Genomic DNA, 5820 nt, shown 5'->3' on the forward strand with positions numbered 1-5820 from the left:
TCAGTAGAGGCACGTGGAAATTGTCAAGAGGCGCTATGATATTCGCTCGGGGACACATTTGTGGCACACTTTACAAGACTCATGTGAAGATCTGCATAGACAGTATTAATGTTGCAGAAAAGGAGGCTTCACAAAATTTATGGCACCAGAGACTCGGTCACATGAGTGAGAAAGGGTTGTCTACCCTAATAAAGAAGAAGCTTATCAATGTAGACAAGGATGCTGCGCTAGATCCTTGCAATCATTGTTTGTTTGGTAAGCAGCATAGAGTCTCGTTTAATTCCTCTTCAACGAGAAGATCAGAGTTACTCAGTTTGGTACACTATGATGTTTGCGGTCCCTTAGAGGTTGAATCAATTGGCGGCAATCGATACTTTCTGACGTTTATCGATGATACTTCTCGAAAGGTGTGGGTATATTTCTTGCGGACGAAGGACCAGGTGTTCAATTACTTCAAACAGTTCCATGTCATGGTAGAACGTGAGACAGGAAAGAAGTTAAAGTGTCTTCGATCTGACAACGGCGGTGAATACTCTTCCAGACAGTTCGATGCCTATTGCAGATCATATGGCATCCGACACGAGAAGACGGTCCCACGTACCCCTCAACACAATGATATAACAGAAAGAATGAACCGAACAATCATGGAACGTGTTCGGAGCATGCTAAGTATGGCTAAGCTGCCAAAGCCATTCTGGGGAGAAGCAGTCAGAGCCGCATGTTACTTGATCAACCGATCTCCATCAGTACCACTGAATTTTGAAGTTCCGGAGAAACTTTGGTCTGGAAAGGATCCATCATACTCTCACTTAAGAGTATTTGGATGTTTGGCGTACGCACATGTATCCATGGAGCTCAGGCAGAAGCTGGATGTAAAATCTACTCCATGCATATTCATAGGCTATGGAGATGAAGAATTTGGATACAGATTATAGGATCCAAAGGAGAAAAAGGTCATCAGAAGTAGGGACGTGGTGTTCCATGAAAGCCAGACAATAGAAGATATTGAAAAGCCCATAATATCTCAGAAGACAAATGTTGTTGCTCAGGTGCCAGAAGCAATAATAGATTCATTCATAAGAAATGAATTTTCATTGCAGGAAGAAATGCCCGAAGTAGAAGATAATGAGGAAAATGACGGTGCTGAGCAGGGGGAGCCACAACCCCATCTGCCAGACGTTCCAGAACCATCACAAGGTCAAGATGATGGTGGATTGTAGTGACCTGAACTTTTCCATGTTTATATATTTTATATATATATTAAATGAAATTTTTATTTACATGATTAAGTGTTTCCAACATGTTAAGCAATCATACTTGTTAAGACTTGATTAATTGAAATAGGTTTCATATATACAATTGACCACCCAAGTTGACCGGTGATTCACGAACGTTAAAACTTGTAAAACTATATGATGACATATATATGGTTATATATATAGTTAACATGATATTATGATAAGTAAACATATCATTAAGTATATTAATAATGAACTATATATGTAAAAACAAGACTACTAACTTAATGATTTTGAAACGAGACATATATGTAACGATTATCGTTGTAACAACATTTAATGTATATATATCATATTAAGATATATTAATACATCATGATATCATGATAATGTAATAATTTAACATCTCATATAGAGGTCAAAACCTCGCAACGAAATCAATTAATATGGAACGTTTTTAATCAATAAGAACGGGACATTTCAGTTGGTATCCGAGCGTTGGTCTTAGAGAACCAGAATTTTGCATTAGTGTGTCTTATCGAGTTTGTTAGGATGCATTAGTGAGTCTGGACTTTGACCGTGTTTACTTGAAAAATGATTGCTTAACAAATTTTGTTGGAAACTATATATTTTTAACATGTAAATATTATGTGATATATTAATCTCTTAATTTGTTTGATATTATGTGATAGATGTCTACCTCTAGAACAAGTCCCATTGACTCACCTAATAATAATGAAGAGTCAAATGTAAATTGGAATGATTCGTGGACTGATTCACAAGTTCCCGAAGAGGAACCGGAAGAAGAGTCGGAACCGGAAGAAGAATCGGAACCGAAAGAAGAATCGAAACCGGAAGAAGAAATAGAACCAGTGGGGGAAATAATAAAACGGTTAAGTAGAAGAAAATCCTCAACCAACCGACTAAAGTTAATTATGGTCAATGGTGTTTCCGCCAAGGAAGCAAAGTATTGGGAGGATTACCAATTCTCCGATGAATCGGATCCCGACAAGGATTCCGATGATGTTATAGAAATTACCCCAACACAATTTAATAAGGCAAAAGAGAACAATAAGGGAAAGGGCATAAAAATAGAGAAATTTGATTCCAAACCCGATGAACTTTATATGTATCGTCAACACCCGTATTTCTTAAGTTGTGACAATAACCCGGGAACCTCTAAACCACCAGGTTTTTCTAAACCAATGTGGAAAACGACGGCTCGTATTAGGGGAACATCATATATCCCTAGAAACTTGGCAAAACGAACCAAAACCGAAGAAGAAGAAACGAGCGAGTCGGAATAAGATAGTTGTATTCGTGTGGTGTAATATATGTAATATAGTGTGCTTATGCTTTATGATATACGTAAAAATTGCTTGTATTAATAAGTATTTTTTTTATGAATCTAACTCTTGTCTATTTTACAGTATAAAAACACAAAATGGATAGACAACCGAATATTTTAAGAGACCTACCCAGAGACATGATTGATGAAATCTTGTCTAGAGTCGGTCAGAATTCCTCGGCACAACTATTTAAGGCGAGATCAGTTTGTAAGACATTCGAAGAACGTTCCAAGAATGCCTTGGTTTATAAAAGGCTTTCGTTTGAAAGATGGGGGATATCACATTGGGAAATCCATAAGTTACGATGTGTTTACTTTGACGCATATATTGCGGGGAACCCAAATGCTATTTTACCCAAATGCTATTTTACGCATATATCCGAATATAGGACTTCGTGATTTAGAAAAAGCGGCTAACATGCAACATAAAGAAGCATGTTATGCTTACGGGTTAGTAATGTTCGCTTCTCACCAAAATGAGAAGAAGAACATTGGGCTACAACTATTAAACAAAGCGTTCCCACAAGTGACGGAGTCGGTAATTGGGGTAAGAAATGAGGTTTTTAGATTGTTACGGGACTGTTGGACATTACGTAACCCTCGTCCCTTTGATGACGTTGCAACACGCTGTCTTATCAACGGCCATAACGGTTATGTTCCATAAGACCAAGGATGGGAAGTAGTCCTAGTAAAACCAGAATGCATGACTTGTTTCTGGACGTATGAATTACGTGTCTTTATTGCCTTTACTGAACGACTTGTGTACTAGCTAGAATTATCTTCACAACTATCTTGTATCAAAGAAGAACGTTCCAAGAATGCCTTGGTTTATAAAAGGCTTTCATTTGAAAGATGGGGGATATCACATTGGGAAATCCATAAGTTACGATGTGTTTACTTTGACGCATATATTGCGGGGAACCCAAATGCTATTTTACGCAACGGGTTAAGAAATTATTTTGACTCAATATATCCGAATATAGGACTTCGTGATTTAGAAATAGCGGCTAACATGCAACATAAAGAAGCATGCTATGCTTACGGGTTAGTAATGTTCGCTTCTCACCAAAATGAGAAGAAGAACATTGGGCTGCAACTATTAAACAAAACGTTCCCACAAGTGACGGAGTCGGTAATTGGGGTAAGAAATGAGGTTTTTAGATTGTTACGGGACTGTTGGACATTACATAACCCTCGTCCCTTTGATGACGTTGCAACACGCTGTCTTATCAACGACCATAACGGTTATGTTCCACAAGACCAAGGATGGGAAGTAGTCCTAGTAAAACCAGAATGCATGACTTGTTTCTGGACGTATGAATTACGTGTCTTTATTGCCTTTACTGAACGACTTGTGTACTAGCTAGAATTATCTTCACAACTATCTTGTATCAAAGTTATTGTGTGCTATATTTCATGCTATATGTAAAATAAGCGGTATTGTAAGTTTGTAAAATATTGTGTAAAAGTTTGAACGCGAAATATTATTATAATCAGTTTTTCATATAGAATTGTAGTAGTTGAATTGTATATTAGCTACTAAGTATGAACTTAACGGGTAGGTACTACCCGAATTTAAACTTATAAAACGCTAATATGAAGAAAAAGCTTTTATAAATGAGTTCATATTATGCTACGAGATACTATTGACTACTCTTAATATTCTGTATGATTAACTTGTTTCATTTGACTATTTGAAGGAAATGGCACCGACTACTCGACAAACCATGAATATGAGCGAAGAGGAATTTCGTACCTTTCTTGCTGCAAACATAGCTGCAGTACAGGCTGCGCTACATACCAACAATAACCTTGGATCTAGCAGTACAGGAAATCATGTAGGATGCACCTACAAAGAATTCACTGCCTGCAAACCTTTGGAATTTGATGGAATCGAAGGACCGATCGGATTGAAATGGTGGACCGAGAAGGTCGAATCGGTGTTTGCCATAAGTAAGTGTACTGAAGAGGACAAAGTGAAGTACGCTACGCATACCTTCACAGGTTCTGCGTTAACATGGTGGAATACCTATCTAGAGCAAGTGGGACAAGATGATGCTTATGCACTACCGTGGTCAGCATTCAAGCACTTGATGAATGAGAAGTACCGTCCCAGAACCGAGGTCAATAAGCTCAAGACAGAACTTAGAGGGTTACGAACCCAAGGATTTGATATTACCACGTACGAAAGACGATTCACAGAATTGTGCCTATTATGTCCGGGAGCTTTCGAAGATGAGGAAGAGAAGATCGACGCGTTTGTGAAAGGATTACCGGAAAGAATCCAAGAAGATATAAGTTCACACGAGCCCGCCTCCATACAACAGGCATGTAGAATGGCTCACAAACTAGTGAACTAGATTGAAGAAAGAATTAAAGAACAGACTGCTGAAGAGGCCAATGTGAAGCAAGTCAAAAGAAAGTGGGAGGAAAAAAGTGATAAGAATCACCAATACAACAACAACAGCAATTACAACAATAATCGCAACAACTATCCCAACAATCGCAACATCAATGGCAACTACAACAAATGGCCCAACAACAACAACAACTACAACAATCATCCCAACAACAATAACAACCGCAACAACAACAACAATCAGAAGTAGCTATGCCAAAGGTGTGAAAAGTATCACTCGGGGTTCTGCACCAAATTTTGCAACAAGTGTAAAAGAAATGGTCATAGCGCGGCGAAGTGTGAGGTCTACGGACCAGGGGTTAACAGAACGAAAGGAACAAATGGTGTCGGAACGAGTAATGGCGGAGCAAGTAGTGTCGGAGCAAGTTATGCCAATGTAGTTTGTTATAAATGTGGAAAACCGGGCCACATTATTAGAAATTGCCCGAACCAGGAGAACACGAATGGACAAGGCCGCAGAAGAGTTTTCAATATTAATGTGGCAGAGGCACAGGAAGACCCGGAGCTTGTTACAGGTACGTTTCTTATTGACAATAAATCTGCTTACGTTTTATTTGATTCGGGTGCGGATAGAAGCTATATGAGTAGAGATTTTTGTGCTAAATTAAGTTGTCCATTGATGCCTTTGGATAGTAAATTTTTACTCGAATTAGCAAACGGTAAATTAATTTCAGCAGATTATATATGTCGGAATCGAGAAATTAAACTAGGTAGCGAAATATTTAAGATTGATTTGATACCAGTAGAGTTAGGGAGTTTTGATGTTATAGTTGGCATGGACTGGCTGAAGAAGGTGAAAGCAGAGATCGTATGTT

Source organism: Rutidosis leptorrhynchoides, chromosome 8 (genome assembly GCF_046630445.1).
Source record: "Rutidosis leptorrhynchoides isolate AG116_Rl617_1_P2 chromosome 8, CSIRO_AGI_Rlap_v1, whole genome shotgun sequence".
NCBI classification, from domain to species: Eukaryota; Viridiplantae; Streptophyta; class Magnoliopsida; order Asterales; family Asteraceae; genus Rutidosis; species Rutidosis leptorrhynchoides.